We start from the raw sequence: 17,453 nt of genomic DNA on the forward strand, positions 1-17,453 counted from the left end.
CTTTCAGGAAACATTCCTCACACACAAATAAAGAAAAGATGTTATGTGGACATGTGTCCGGAAACGCTTAATTTCCATGTTAGAGCTCATTTTAGTTTTGTCAGTATGTACTGTACTTCCTCGATTCACCGCCATTTGGCCCAATTAAAGTAAGGTAATGTTGACTTCGTTGCTTGTGTTGACATGCGACTCATTGCTCTACAGTATTAGCATCAAGCACATCAGTACGTAGCATCAACAGGTTAGTGTTTTTGCAGTCAGTGCAATGTTTACAAATGCGGAGTTGGCAGATGCCCATTTGATGTATGGATTAGCACGGGGCAATAGCCATGGCGCGGTACGTTTGTATCGAGACAGATTTCCGGAACAAAGGTGTCCCGACAGGAAGACGTTCGAAGCAATTGATCGGCATCTTAGGGAGCACGGAACATTCCAGCCTATGACTCGCGACTGGGGAAGACCTAGAACGACGAAGACACCTGCAATGGACGAGGCAATTCTTCGTGCAGTTGACGATAACCCTAATGTCAGCGTCAGAGGAATTGATGCTGTACAAGGTAACGTTGACGACGTCACTGTATGGAGAGTGCCTTGGGAGAACCAGTTGTTTCCGTACCACGTACAGCATGTGCAGCAGCTGATTGGCCTCCACGGGTACACTTATGCGAATGGTTCATCCAACAATGTGTCAATCCTCATTTCAGTGCAAATGTTCTCTTTACGGGTGAAGCTTCATTCCAACGTGATGAAATTGTAAATTTTCACAATCAACATGTGTGGGCTGACGAGAATCCGCACGCAATTGTGCAATCACGTCATCAACACAGATTTTCTGTGAACGTCTGGAAAGGCATTGTTGGTGATGTCTTGATTGGGCCCCATGTTCTTCCACCTACGCTCAATGGAGCACGTTATCATGATTTCATACGGGATACTCTACCTGTGCTGCTAGAACATGTGCCTTTACAAGTACGACACAACATGTGGTCCATGCACGATGGAGCTCCTGCTTATTTCAGTCGAAGTGTTCGTACGTTGCTCAACAACAGAGTCGGTGACCGATGGATTGGCAGAGGCGGACCAATTCCATGGCCTCCACGCCCTCCTAACCTCAACCCTCTTGACTTACTTTTATGGGGGCATTTGAAAGCTCTTGTCTACGAAACCCGGGTACCGAATGTAGAGACTCTTCGTGCTCGTATTGGGACGGCTGTGATACAACACGCCATTCTACAGGGCTGCATCAGCGCATCAGGGATTCCATGCGATGGAGGGTGGATGCATGTATCCTCGCTAACGGAGGACATTTTGAACAATTCCTGTAACAAAGTGTTTGAAGTCACGCTGGTAAGTTCTGTTGCTGTGTGTTTCCATTCCATGATCAATGCGATTTGAAGAGAAGTAATAAAATGAGCTCTAACATGGAAAGTAAGCGTTTCCGAACACATGTCCACAAAACATCTTTTCTTTCTTTGTGTGTGAGGAATGTTTCCTGAAAGTTTGGCCGTACCTTTTTGCAACACCCTGCAGAAGGCGCAAGGTGAGAGCACAGACCCTCCGTCGCATTTGCCTGGAGTGCGTTAGTCCAGCTGCAGCACCTGGATGCAACGTTTGTTAGAATCAGCTCACATCATTATGTTTTCAGTGGTAATACAGCTGGAGTTGTTGCACCGTCCATAAAAAGCAAAATCCTTTTTGAAGCTCCAATGTGGCTTACGATTTTGAGTTGATTTCGTAATCACAGAGTGAAAGATTGACTGGCAGTATTTTAGAGGAGACTGTGTTTCCAGAACGTGTGCAAATGTTGGGAATGTCCTCGTGTTCCAGATGGAGCTTGAGGACCTGTACCGGCGCTACTGCTCGCGGCTGAAGCAGTCGCTCTTCCTGTCCGGACTCGGTGTTTCCACGGCCAGCTGTGCATGCGCACTCACCGCTCTGCTCATACAGGTAAGCACCATCAAAAAATTGCTCTAGGCACTATGGGGCTTGACATCGGAGGTCATCAGTCCCCTAGACTTAGAACTACTTAAACCTAAGGACATCACACACATCCATACCCGAGGCAGGTTTCGAACCTGGGACCGTAGCATCCGCGTGGTTCCGGACTTAAGCATCATTCTTGGGATGCAGTTGACGTTGAGACGAGCTACTTAATACAAGACCCCTGCGGGCCACAAATGTATGGAAAAGCCCGAAAACTGTATGAAAAATGGATATGTGACGTCAGCAGAGGTACGTCGCCGCAACTGATCATCCCAAGTCAAGTACAGGTTGTTTATAAGTGAATATCAGGTTTTTAACGCTTTATTACATTAAACGTACAGTATATACGTGATATGTCAAATGAAACAGCAGCTCAAACAGTTGTGTTGGCACCAGTGCGCTTGCACAGCGCCCAATGTTTTCACTAGATTGGTTGAACTTCGCTGTACCCAAGCGCTTGATAGGCCGCAAGGGGCCCAATGACAGGGCTTGCTGAGCATAGTATCCACGTTCACCCGACCTAACGCCATGCGATTTTTTCCTTTGGGGCTTCATCAACGATCGTGTGTACGAGCCTCCGCAACCAGCAGACCTCCCTGAATTAAGAAACCGGATTGAAGCAGCTGTTGCTACAATCACTAACGAGACGCTTTGGGAAGCACTCGGCTATAGACTCGATGTTAGCCGTGTGACAAATGATGCTCACATTGAACATTTATAAGGTTCGTGGTAAAACTGTTTGAGTTGCTCTTTCACTTCCCATATCATTTATAACTGTAAGTCTAATATAATTATATTATAAAGCCTTAAAACCCCGATATTCATTTATAAACAACCTGTGTTCTTGTCAGTATGGCTCCTGGCCTACGCGCACGTGTATAGCTCGATCGGCTCAGGGTTACAATCTTCTGTGTGGCAGGAAGTGTTTTTTTCCATTGGGTTAGACGATTATGTGTTTGTATTGAAAATATATTTGTAATTTCATTTACCGATCTCGCGATCCCCCTGGTTTATTGCAAAGTACAGTACAGTTCAACAAAAAACTAACGTATTTCGATATAAGCTTACGAATCGCTTTGCTACCAGTAAATCCGGTACGTTTTCTTTACTGAATAAAAGCTCTAAACAAAATAAAAAGGGACAAAAGGAAAGGGGCACAAAATAAGAACAGCTTTTGTTTAGTTACAGCAAGGACAATAATGTAACTTCTACGTTTACAACAGATAACATTTCGAAAAGTGTTCGATAAAAGAATAGCCTAGCGGAGCGACGTGTAGCACTGCGCCTGCCAGCGATGGTAGCATCGACAAGCTCAACCGCTGCGCGTACTGCGTAATACGTCACCTGGTGACGTCACATTTCAACATTTGTCATCCACTTCCCGACGTTTTCGGCCGCCTGTGTCTTATATTAAAATAACTGTCTCAGTGTCGTCTACGTCGCTTCGGGGTTCTTTAGACGTTAGCAAGAATCACCCTATATAGCAAGCCGACCTACTCGGTATAAATATTTATAAGTAGATATAGCAGCCTTCAGAATATCTTGGGAGTTCTAACAGCTCTAAAGCTCTGAAGCACAGTGCCTACATATACCTAACAAAGTGATTTTATGAAACGAACCGACTTATTTTCGTCAAAATTATTTTATGAAACAATCAATGTACAGTGCAACCACAGGGAACTCATAATGTATCGTATACTACCCTTACAATTCACTAACGAAGTTAATTGTAACCTTAAGCAAAGAACATATTTATATATTATATACGACCGTCAGTTGTAGTGTTACAAGGGCACTAATTCAATGTTCGGCGAAGTAACTATTCCTAACGTTTTGTTGACCTACATTTCAGTTATCCTGACATTTTCCTCCCTCGTTAAAATATCCTTGTGTGTGTGTGTGTGTGTGTGTGTGTGTGTGTGTGTGTGTGTGTGTGTGTGAGTAGTAGTTGTAGTGGCTGTCTTCCATCTTTAACAATAAGTTTAAATTGGGATCCGTTGCGTGGATGAACATTACGAAGTCTGATTTCAGATTTTAATTTCTTTTCGTCGGGAAAAAGTTTTTCTGCTCCGGAGAAACATAATTGAGTTGTAAATTGGTGCAGTAAAAAAAGAAGAGTTTTAGCACTATGGGACGTTGCTGCGTTCAAACACGTTTTTCACAATAAACTATTGAGGCCTGAACTCATTTCCTGGCTAAGTTATCCTGAGATTGTGATGATGGAGGAAGCGGCTTTTTTTCTTTTTGCGATCACTGGACATATCTGTGGTTGCATCGTCACATAAGAATAACTCTTTCTACGTGGGTTTTATGACAACATAAAAAGAATTGCTTTTAACATGCGTTTGGAGATAAAGCATTTTTTGCCTGATTTTGTATTACTGACACACTTGCAGGCTTTCAAACCAAAATCTAATATGGTGGATAAAATTAATTTGTTACTTTTGGTGTCGTTTACATGAGGGTTCAGAGTTAGTTTTCATGTCAGTTATTCGACTCTTTAGAAGTAATGAAAGCATGTCGCTCTGCCAGACACCTCGTTTATTCCTCGTCAACACACGCTGCTTGGCGAGCAGAATGTCAGGCGGCTGTTGATACTCGTGGTGCCAAACACCACACCAACCGCTCGATACGCCCGTTACACCGCTCCACACGCACCCACTCGTACTCATCGCTCTGCGGTAACTTGTTGCTTTTCCCCGTTACCTGCACAATTCTGCCCATGATACCCACTCGTCGCAGTGTCGTCAAGAGCTCTGTAATTATTAGCTTTTCAAATTTCGAATAATTTCGTGTCACTTCTCGCCCATCTGCACACGCCATCCACCTAACACCACGTGACGTAGCTCTGAGCCAAATAGACACACTGAGAAATGGTAGTGTTATTAGATCTCAACTACACTCATGCTCATAAATTAAGGATAATTGCAGAATGTGGTGCCACACAACGTGACACTACACGAAACTGGCGCTAATAGCATAGGTAAATGGGGAACAGACACACGACACAGATCTGTAAGTCCACGGTATTGGTATAAGTTGAGAAAACCGTCTCGAAACACATGTGCTACAAAATGCCACTATTTTCTGTGCATGTACCCCGACAACAAGCACAAGTACACAGGCCGCACAACGGGTTGGCCTACTCTGGATCAAGTGGTCCAGCAGCTGCTGGGTATAGCCTCCCATTCTTGCAACAGTGCCTGACGGAGCTCCGGAAGTATCCTAGTGGTTTGAAGACGTGTAGCGACACGTCGAACGAGAGCACTCCAGACGTGCTCGATGAGGTTTAGGTTTGGAGAACAGGCAAGCCACTCCATTCGCCTCATATCTTCTGTTTCAATGTACTCCGCCATGATGGCAGTTGGCTGAGCCCGAGCGTTATCATCCATCAGGAGGAAGGTGAGACCCAATACACCCCTGAAAAGGCGAACGTACTGGTGCAAAATAACGTCCAAATACATCTGACCGGTTACAGTTCCTCTGTCAAACACATGCAGGGGTGTACGTGCACCAATCATAATCCCATCCCATGCCATCTAACCACGACCTCCATACAGGTCCCTCTCGAGGACATTTAGGGGTTGGTAACTGGTTCCTGGCTCACGCCAGATGAAAACCCGGCGAGAATAAATGTTCAGACTATATCTGGACTCGTCCGTGAACATAACCTGGGACCACTGTCCAATGACCATGTACTGTGTTATTGACATCAGGCTTTGCGGGCTCTTCTGTGAACAGGAGTCAGTGTAATGCACCTTGAAGGTCTCCGGGTGAATACGCCATGTCTTTTCAGTCGTCTCCAGACTGTGTGTCTGGAGACAACTGTTCCACTGGATGAGGTAATGTCCAGAGCAAGGCTACCTGCAGTACTGCGTGGCCGTCCGCAGGCACTGATGGTGAGATATCGGTCTTCTTGTGGTGTTGTTCACTGTGGATGTCACGTACTGTACGCCTGGACACGTTTCCTGTCTGCTGGAATCGTTGCCATAATCTTGAGATCACACTTTGTGGCACACAGAGGGCCCGTGCTACGGCCTGCTGTGTTTGACCAGCCTCCAATCGCCCTAGTATTCTACCCCTCATAACGTCATCAATATGTGCTCTTTCAGTCATTTTCAACACACAGTCACCATTAGCACGTCTGAAAACGTCTGCACACTTACTCGCTGCACCGTACTTTGACATGCACCAACACGCCTCTGCGTATTTGGGCAACTGCCTGCGGCACCGTGCGACGATCGCAGATCAAATGCGCTGCATGGTCATACCCGAGGTGATTTAACCCGCAAACCGCCACCAGAAAGTTGTTTCACCATGTAGCAGCATTATCGTTAATTTGTGAGCATGGGTGTTGAAGAAAGAGTGGAATCTGGAGAGAGATGATTCTTCGTTGACTTCGAGAAAGGCTTACATACGGTTTTAATATTTTTCTGTGGTATTCAAAAATATAAAAACCTCTCTCACACCGGCCTGATTTAGCTTCACGGATCAGGATATTAAAAAACATGCGTACATTAAGGGAAGTTTCATTCACGAAGCAGGCTTATCACATTCACGCAGTTCAATACTGTTATATCCTGGTTAAATTGAGCTTAACGTACATTCCATAAGGCAGTGAAGCAATTTCGAAGTCTCGGTGCGACGAAAATTGTCAGTCGATCTCCTGAAAACATTTGTAATAATAATTAATTTTCGGTGATCACATGGGGAACACCGGAGATCTGCTGCTAAGACAGTGTTAGCCTAGTTATTTGAAGTAACTGGGTATCTTAAGCATACAAAACGGCAGGTTCGTCCAGTGTAAATCAGACGTTCCCCACTGATCCCGTGCAACACAGCGTAGTAAGCAGACTCTGTCAATAATAATCAGTTACATAATACGCGAATACACTTACTTTAGTTTAGTTCATGTATTAAATTCCTACTCATACAGAATCTCATCAAGATTGCGACTAGCTCAGCAGTACATACATACACTCCTGGAAATGGAAAACAGAACACATTGACACCGGTGTGTCAGACCCACCATACTTGCTCCGGACACTGCGAGAGAGCTGTACAAGCAATGATCACACGCACGGCACAGCGGACACACCAGGAACCGCGGTGTTGGCCGTCGATTGGCGCTAGCTGCGCAGCATTTGTGCACCGCCGCCGTCAGTGTCAGCCAGTTTGCCGTGGCATACGGAGCTCCATCGCAGTCTTTAACACTGCTAGCATGCCGCGACAGCGTGGACGTGAACCGTATGTGCAGTTGACGGACTTCGAGCGAGGGCGTATAGTGGGCATGCGGGAGGCCGGGTGGACGTACCGCCGAATTGCTCAACACGTGGGGCGTGAGATCTCCACAGTACATCGATGTTGTCGCCAGTGGTCGGCGGAAGGTGCACGTGCCCGTCGACCTGGGACCGGACCGCAGCGACGCACGGATGCACGCCAAGACCGTAAGATCCTACGCAGTGCCGTAGGGGACCGCACCGCCACTTCCCAGCAAATTAGGGACACTGTTGCTCCTGGGGTATCGGCGAGGACCATTCGCAACCGTCTCCATGAAGCTGGGCTACGGTCCCGCACACCGTTAGGCCGTCTTCCGCTCACGCCCCAACATCGTGCAGGCCGCCTCCAGTGGTGTCGCGACAGGCGTGAATGGAGGGACGAATGGAGACGTGTCGTCTTCAGCGATGAGAGTCGCTTCTGCCTTGGTGCCAATGATGGTCGTATGCGTGTTTGGCGCCGTGCAGGTGAGCGCCACAATCAGGACTGCATACGACCGAGGCACACAGGGCCAACACCCGGCATCATGGTGTGGGGAGCGATCTCCTACACTGGCCGTACACCTCTGGTGATCGTCGAGGGGACACTGAATAGTGCACGGTACATCCAAACCGTCATCGAACCCATCGTTCTACCATTCCTAGACCGGCAAGGGAACTTGCTGTTCCAACAGGACAATGCACGTCCGCATGTATCCCGTGCCACCCAACGTGCTCTAGAAGGTGTAAGTCAACTACCCTGGCCAGGAAGATCTCCGGATTTGTCCCCCATTGAGCATGTTTGTGACTGGATGAAGCGTCGTCTCACGCGGTCTGCACGTCCAGCACGAACGCTGGTCCAACTGAGGGGCCAGGTGGAAATGGCATGGCAAGTCGTTCCACAGGACTACATCCAGCATTTCTACGATCGTCTCCATGGGAGAATAGCAGCCTGCATTGCTGCGAAAGGTGGATATACACTGTACTAGTGCCGACATTGTGCATGCTCTGTTGCCTGTGTCTATGTGCCTGTGGTTCTGTCAGTGTGATCATGTGATGTATCTGACCCCAGGAATGTGTCAATAAATTTTCCCCTTCCTAGGACAATGAATTCACGGTGTTCTTATTTCATTTTCCAGGAGTGTATATATCCTCGTTCTTTCACAGCTAATCGGCAATATCTCCCTCATTCTTTTCATAAGAGAAAACATAGATAGCAGAGAAGCTATTCCATGGAGTAAATGGACGCTCCAAGGAATAATAGGGCTTGAAACTACTTTGCATTGATAATCATCGTGTATTAAAGTTTAGGAATCGGTAAGATAAGAAGAGATATTTCGAGATATTTACTGAGTTATATAATTTATAAAATTTCTGAAGATATCGCGGAGGGACCGCTGCCAGAGACATTACACGGTCCTGTTAAAATAAATACTTGCTAACCGAATAACTGAACTGGTGTTCCAGTAAGATGAAAACTTCCCAGCAGTCAGATCGTTTATAATTGAGAGGCGTCAAGATAAAGAAAGGCTGGCAGCGTTGGTATATCTGGATGTGATAAGGCTGGTAATATTCTATGGATATACATTGTGGCGCAAATAGAAGTGGCCAGGACGAGTGGACACCATTTGTGACAGCATTAACGAAGGAGGAAGAGACCTGTAGTTACTTATATCGGTATGGAGCAACTAACCAAACCGCCGGCCGAATCTTGGAGCACATTTACACAATCTTCAGGGGTCAGTATGATCATGGGCCTAGCTGGCCATCCAGGTCAACGGATTTGTCTATGAACAATTAATTTGTGTTGGTAGCCCTCAGGTATAAGGTGTGTCGCAACAACCCGCATGGTCTTCAAGAATTGTAACAGAACATTTCGGATGAGATGGCAGAAATTCCAGCAGTCCAGCTTCGATCTGCCTTCAGCAGTGTGGTGACGAGGCCATAAAGTACCAAGAGATGAATTATGCTCACGTTCAACATCTGCTAGAGTCAGGTTAGTACAGTATTTCATTTCATCTGCTATGTTTCTCTGTACCCTGGAGCTCGCATCTCCGGGCCACTTTTCTTTGCCCCATCCTTTATATCACTCCCCAGATAAATCTGTAGACTTGTGAGATTCGTAAAGAAGACGCAGCTACGTACAGAGAGATGCCGTCATTAGGAACTTGTTACGGTATGCAGAAGGGCTTGAGCATGGTCGCAGCTTGATGCAAAGACTTGCAGCCTCCTCTAAACATAAATAAATTTAATGCCCGACGTAGACGAAAAGATTAATTACGCGATCGGTCATCATTCAACGGAGCGGCGCGCATGTCACATACCCAGAATTATTTGTCCAGAACGATTTAAGAGGACACGGCGGTGTAAATTCAACCGTATGAAAGGGAAAGCCTAATCTCAGATTTAATCATGGTCACATGGTGGTTATAATCCATTAGGGAGTTTACATTCTGTGTGTACTGCACAAATGCATTACTTCAACCAAAGGGCGTTTAAGATGCAATCTTTCTTCCTTTTTTCTTCGCGGGTACAAAATACATCTTGGGGAGGGAGTGGGGAAATTCACTGATATGTCATAGCGTACTGTACTTCAAGTTTAACACAAGTAGCAAACCTGCCAGTCCACAAAGACGTCACGTCGTGGTTGCAGAAGGTCAGACATGATCAGGGCCTGCAGAGCGTAACAAGCAACAAGGCCACGAGGTGAGAGGCTGGAGTTGCTTTAAGACTCCCCAATGAATGCTTGGATTGGAATTTTGTCGTACCGATACTTGGTGGAGACATGCGTACAATAGACCCTTTCTTCTTCCTCTCCAAGAACACTAAAACTCACGAATAATCGTTTTAAGAAGGCGTAAAGTGTCGTCTGGTATGCGAATGTTGCGTTTCATCTGTCCCTCGATGAAATCAGGGGTTCTTTCGGGACAACTGACAAAGGATGCAGCAAGCTGTCATGATATTTTGGACTGCCTTAATCGCATGTAACTGGGTCTTTTTATGAGATAACGGTGTTGACTCATTTCCGACACGTTGTTAATACTATTGAAATTCTCAACAAACGTAAATTTTCATCTAATGCTTCATTACAAGTAGGAATTGTTCTTTGCATGTCAGTCACTTAATAATAGTTACTGCAAGATTCCAAAATTCGTATTGAGTACAGAGTGCGGACAAGTTTGTTTTAGAGCTGTGTGAATCTGTGGAGACAGTACTTCATTTTGTACTACAGGTCAAGTGACTTTCGTACTTAGATGTATCGCAAAAGGAACCTATGCCACCCCCTGAAATTTAGAATGGCGTATGAAAGCCGCGAAACAGATAGGCCATGTGGTTTACTTACGGGATAACGTAATTGTCACTTGTTGCGCAAAGAATCTTCATATCAATTTCCTCCATGGTAAACTGTATTTAACGACTCCTAATTGATTTAAAAAATTTGGCGTTAATCTATTGCAATAATGATGTCGCAACAGTCGAAAGCTGCAGAGAATGCCTTCCACTTGCAAACTAAACACTGAAGTTGATCACAGTGACGATAGTAATGATGATCGCATTTCTGATAATCGTGGCTAAGCTCAGGATTACAATGACTATTACGTTCCTTACGATCGTGATCGCAACTAAGATGATGCTCATGACGATGATTATAATGGAGATTATGATAGTTTTGATGAAGATGTCGCCGGCCGGAGTGGCCGAGCGTTTCTAGGCGCTACAGTCTGGAACCGCGCGACCGCTACGGTCGCAGGTTCGAATCCTGCCTCGGGCATGGATGTGTGTCATGTCCTTAGGTTAGTTAGGTTTACGTAGTTCTAAGTTCTAGGGGACTGATGACCTCAGAGGTTAAGTCCTATAGTGCTCAGAGCCATTTGAACCATTTGAAGAAGATGTAAAAACCATATCGTAAAAACATTTCGTGTCGTACTCAGAAATCTTGCCATTTTCGTATATTTAACACTATTTCTAAACGGTTTTGTTTCTATACTCTACGTTTTACTCTTCGCCTGTGTAATAAGTAAATAGATACATTCGGACTGAAATTCATATACACTCTTGGAAATTGAAATAAGAACACCGTGAATTCATTGTCCCAGGAAGGAGAAACTTTATTGACACATTCCTGGGGTCAGATACATCACATGATCACACTGACAGAACCACACGCACATAGACACAGGCAACAGAGCATGCACAATGTCGGCACTAGTACAGTGTATATCCACCTTTCGCAGCAATGCAGGCTGCTATTCTCCCATGGAGACGATCGTAGAGATTCTGGATGTAGTCCTGTGGAACGACTTGCCATGCTATTTCCACCTGGCGCCTCAGTTGGACCAGCGTTCGTGCTGGACGTGCAGACCGCGTGACACGACGCTTCATCCAGTCACAAACATGCTCAATGGGGGACAGATCGGGAGATCTCGCTGGCCAAGGTCGTTGACTTACACCTTCTAGAGCACGTTGGGTGGCATGGAATATATGCGGACGTGCATTGTCCTGTTGGAACAGCAAGTTCCCTTGCCGGTCTAGGAATGGTAGAACGATGGGTTCGATGACGGTTTGGATGTACCGTGCACTATTCAGTGTCCCCTCGACGATCACCAGAGGTGTACGGCCAGTGTAGGAGATCGCTCCCCACACCATGATGCCGGGTGTTGGCCCTGTGTGCCTCGGTCGTATGCAGTCCTGATTGTGGCGCTCACCTGCACGGCGCCAAACACGCATACGACCATCATTGGCACCAAGGCAGAAGCGACTCTCATCGCTGAAGACGACACGTCTCCATTCGTCCCTCCATTCACGCCTGTCGCGACACCACTGGAGGCGGCCTGCACGATGTTGGGGCGTGAGCGGAAGACGGCCTAACGGTGTGCGGGACCGTAGCCCAGCTTCATGGAGACGGTTGCGAATGGTCCTCGCCGATACCCCAGGAGCAACAGTGTCCCTAATTTGCTGGGAAGTGGCGGTGCGGTCCCCTACGGCACTGCGTAGGATCCTACGGTCTTGGCGTGCATCCGTGCGTCGCTGCGGTCCGGTCCCAGGTCGACGGGCACGCGCACCTTCCGCCGACCACTGGTGACAACATCGATGTACTGTGGAGACCTCACGCCCCACGTGTTGAGCAATTCGGCGGTACGTCCACCCGGCCTCCCGCATGCCCACTATACGCCCTCGCTCAAAGTCCGTCAACTGCACATACGGTTCACGTCCACGCTGTCGCGGCATGCTACCAGTGTTAAAGACTGCGATGGAGCTCCGTATGCCACGGCAAACTGGCTGACACTGACGGCGGCGGTGCACAAATGCTTCGCAGCTAGCGCCAATCGACGGCCAACACCGCGGTTCCTGGTGTGTCCGCTGTGCCGTGCGTGTGATCATTGCTTGTACAGCCCTCTCGCAGTGTCCGGAGCAAGTATGGTGGGTCTGACACACCGGTGTCAATGTGTTCTTTTTTCCATTTCCAGGAGTGTATTTACCGCAGAAAATTGAATGAAAACACTTACGCGGGATGAATCCGATCTCTATTAACAAAATTTCAGATTTTCTGAATAATATTTTCTGTGTTTTTGATATAAGGGAACTTTACATCTCAGGATTTAGAATATATCCTTTAAAAACCTCCAAAATTTATCGGTGGAGCTCAGGTTTGCCTTTGTATAAAAATATATTTTATCTAATCTTTGAAGCACAACTTAAAGAAGATTGATTACTTCTTAGAGTTTGCATACGGCTCAGAACTGAATCTGTGCTGTACATGAGCAATAATTTTCCAGCAGGAGAATCCGAGAAAGTCCCTCCTCGGTGTATGTACGATAGCCGCTACGGGAAAAAATACGGACGCGACTTCTTGCGTGGCACAAAGCTATAATCCGTCAGGAGACTTCAGTGAAAACAAACAAAATAGGACGCCTTCATTCTTAGTCTTAATTGTAACCACCATCGTTTGTTGGACTTTAGTAACTATCGATGTGAACACGATATATTCTGCCAAAGACTTTTGCTATTCCCAACAAAAATTCCATTCTTACCGCCGTAAAACACGGCACATACGAGGCTATGAAATTGTCTGAAAGTCTACAGAGATTTGTCCTTGCTGGACCGTGGGAACCTCATACTTACGGTATAGAGATATACTTCAAAAATATCCTGATACGCAGCGAGCGTTGAAGTATGGACGTTGTTATGGTGTTACGTTATTATATTTATCAGTAATATATCTACCAAATAAACGATTCACGGCCGCTATGGAGGAATAATTCCAGATAAAAGTTTAAATTACCTAAATCAGAGAGAAAACATGTAACGGCGGACTTATTAGTTTAACATAGTTGTTTCCACAGAACAATTCGTAATATTCAACCCAGAATGTATATTATACAGCAGTATACAAAGTGTTTGTGATGATATCGCACTAAAATCGGTAAAATATGGTACGTATCGATGAACCAATTCCCTCAAAATCCCGCCCCCTGTTTCTATTCCTCCCAGCAAAGAATTGATGGGTTCAAATACCCGTGGTATTTACCATAGAGTTAAAAAATGTTAGTACTGCAGTATGCTGTAAATATTTGCGAAGTGGCAGTCGGTACGATAATTTGATGGACTTTAACAGCCAGTTACGAATAAATTATCAAATTTCAAGCCGAATAATTCTAAATAAATTCTCAAGTTCTCAGCAGCTATTTCCACCGTAGTCTCAAGTAGTAAAATGATTGACTGTAATTATTTTATCTTCTGAAGACGCTAGCAGAGATATTTTTCAGGAATTATATTCGAAACTACTCTGCTTGAAAACTGAGAAGATTTTATTTAGGTATGCCACCATTATGGTCTTGATGGAAACAGTCATGTATTTCCCTTTTAGGAGACGATGTCAAAGCACTGTATTTTTTCACTAGACTTCCTCAAAGTATTTTATCATTTTATATTTGTTGTACTTTCCGATGCGAAAAAAAAACATCAGTGCTCTTGCGCTGAGCAACAACTACTACCACGCGAAGAGCACAAGAACAGTTGTCAGCTATTACTATTTAACACGCTGTTGTTGTTGTTGTTGTTGTTGTTGTTGGTCCGAAGACTGATTGGATTCAGCTGTCCATGCTAGGCTGTCCTGTGTCTCTTTACGTCTAGACATCCTACAACCGTTTGGACCTCCTTAATTTAATCAAGCCTTCGTCCGCCTCTACATGTTTTCCACTATGATTACCCCTAGTACCAACCTGACTGTTTCTTGATGCGTCATGATGTATCATATCAGCAGATCCCCTGTTTAAGTCATGTTGTGCTACAAATTTATTTTCTCCTCAAGGATATTCAGTAATTTCTCCTGTGTTATTCTCCTGTAGCACCATATGTCTACATTACACTTCCGCACAAGGCTTTACTTCAAATATCGTCAGCAGAACGTAACATTAAAATGTACATTCTGTTTTAAGAAATTCCTGTTTTTCTAAATGCTTTTAGTTCCTAGTCTACATTTTATATCCTCTCTACTTCGGTCATCATTAGTTATTTTGCTGCCCAAATAGCAAAACTACTATTAGTGTTTCATATCCTAATCTATCAGCATCATCTGATGTAATTCGACTACCTACCATTGTCATTATCTTACTTTTATTTATATTCTTCTTATAATCTCTTTCCAAGACACTATCCATTCCTTTAAAGTACTCTTCCAAATCCTTTGCCTTATGTGACAAAATTAAAATGTCATGTGCAAACCTTGAAGTTTTACTTTGTTCACTCTGAACTTTAATTCCCATTTCTAATTTTTTTTTCTGCCTTCATTGCTAGTCAATGAACAGACTAACGAAAATCTGGGAAAGATTAAAACCGTCTCACTATCTTCTCAACAACTACTTCATTTTCAAATACTGCACCAACAGCCGTTATTTAGACATTGTTTCATTAGGCAAGCAGTTTCGAAGCTCCAATCACATCATCTTCAGATCCGTTGCGTGAATGACACCAACTACCACTCGTGCATGTCTAAGACAAGGCACCAATATTTGCATCTGGTTCCATAGACATCCGAACATCATGAGCTTATTTATATTTATGAAACTGGTACTTGGTGTCGCTCATGCGACAGCCTGAAAATGACATGATTGTGGCGTCGAAATTGGATGCCTAATAAAACAATATCAAAAAACTGCTGTTGGTAAAGTATTATTAAATGTTGTTTACCAGCAGCTGTCTCACGCTCCTGAGCCCGAGATGGAGTTACATTTGCTTCACTTGCAAGTCCTTCGACTCTCACAGCTGCAGGTTTATTTCTGTACAAGTTGCAGATAACCTTTACGCCAACCTGTTATTCCCCTATAAAGTCCTCAGTGACGTGAGAAGAAGAACCCAAATTTATTCAGCATTCCTATATTTTCGAAAGCGCCTTCATTCAGTATCACATCAACGCACCTAAAGAAAATTCATATTGGATATCTTACGGGATATGTGAATCGTTCGAAGTATATTGACAGGCAGGACACAGTACGGTATCCCGAATAGAGAGTCATCTACAGACACTGAAGTGATACGAGATGTGCTCCAGGGAAGTGTACTAGGACTAAATATGGTTCAAGTGGCTCTGAGCACTATGGGACTTAACATCTGAGGTCATCAGTCTCCTAGAACTTAGAACTACTAAAACCTAACTAAACTAAGGACATCGCACGCGTCGATGCCCGAGGCAGGATTCGAACTTGCGACGGTAGTGGTCGCCCGGTTCCAGGCTGAAGCGCGTAGAACCGGTCGGACACACCGGCCGGCCCTGTATTAGGACTATTGGTGTTCATGATTTACAGTAATGACTTAGCGAGTAGTATTAGTTGTAATTTCAGGGCTTTCGAAAACGAAGCACTTACCGATAAGGGAATTACATCCGATAAAAACCTGCAATAATATCCAGTGAGGCCTCTTGAAAATATCACCCTCGTGCCACTATTAATTAGCTATTAACGTAGAGAAATGCCAAATTTTCCATTCACGAAACATAAAACGTGATTTCCCTTGACTACAGGATTAATCAATCACAGTCTGTTATATCATGAGAATAGATGCGAGTAACAGTGTATGGAAATTTGAAGTGGCACGATCCCACAGTCTCCGTTGTACGTAAAGCAGAAGGCAAGCAATGACTCATTGGTGGGGCACTGGGAAACTGTCGTTTTTCCACAAACGAAATTGCGTACTAAACACTTGTATGGCCGACACTCGAATATCCCTCGAGCATGTGATCCCTATGAGGTCGGACCAACAGAATGCATTTGTTACTTACGAAGTAGCGTGGTATGAATGGTCACAGGCTTGTTTAGCTCGCGAGATAAGAAATCATAAATGTAGAAATATTCTCTCTCGCAGTTATTCTAAGAAATATGCGGAACTGAAAACCGACTCAACCTTGTTAAGAAAATAATTACAACAATTTGCGCCTGTATTCTCAAAGTAGTACCAAGTCTGTTGGAGTCGGGTCCAGTGTACGATCCAGACTACAAAGTTTCGCTCTGCTGTCCTAATAACAGCCCCATCCATCTACGTTTTGGCCAGGAAAACAATGATTAAACATACCAAATACAGAATACATTTTTGTAATAATAAACAGCAAGCCAGCCGGAGTGGCCGAGCGGTTCTAGGCGCTACAGTCTGGAATCTCGCGACCGCTGCTGTCGCAGGTTCGAATCCTGCCTCGTGTATGGGTGTGTTGTCCTTGGTTAGGTTTAAGTAATCTCTAACTTCTAGGGGACTGATGACCTCAGAAATTAAGTCTCATCGTGCTCAGAGCCATTAGAATTGTTTTTTTTTGTGTTAACAGTAAACAAGTTACATAAACTGAAAAAGTGGAATCAAAATACTACTGTAATCAAAACACAAGACGAAGTTAAAAACTGAATATTGTATTTTCAATAAAAATACGTAAAAAAACGATGACCTTCCATAAAATTATTAAATGCTTGTCGGTTTCCACCTTAAATAAATTAAACAGTAGTGAAGTGCATTTAACACTGAGCGAATACCGAATAACACTTAGGCAACAAAAGCGTGGGATAGCGATATGTGCGATAGTACCGCATACACAAGGCACAAAAGGGCAGTGCATTGGCGGAGCTGTCATTCGTACTCAAATGATTAATGTGGAAAGGTTTCTGACGTGATTATGGCCGCACGATAGGAATTAACAGACTCTGAATGCGGAGTTGTAGCTGAAGCTAGACGCAT

At 44.7% G+C, this 17,453-nt stretch overlaps 1 long non-coding RNA gene across 1 annotated transcript in view; it reads left to right on the top strand.

The window, feature by feature from the left end:
- Positions 1–17,453, top strand: part of LOC126355194 (uncharacterized) — a 512,700-nt gene that overhangs the window by 474,005 nt on the left and 21,242 nt on the right. Inside the window, exon 4 of the long non-coding RNA XR_007565472.1 lies at positions 1,828–1,947. This is a non-coding gene — a long non-coding RNA (uncharacterized LOC126355194). The remainder of the gene's footprint in view (positions 1–1,827; positions 1,948–17,453) is intronic.

Source organism: Schistocerca gregaria, chromosome 3, assembly GCF_023897955.1.
Source record: "Schistocerca gregaria isolate iqSchGreg1 chromosome 3, iqSchGreg1.2, whole genome shotgun sequence".
Taxonomy (NCBI): domain Eukaryota; kingdom Metazoa; phylum Arthropoda; class Insecta; order Orthoptera; family Acrididae; genus Schistocerca; species Schistocerca gregaria.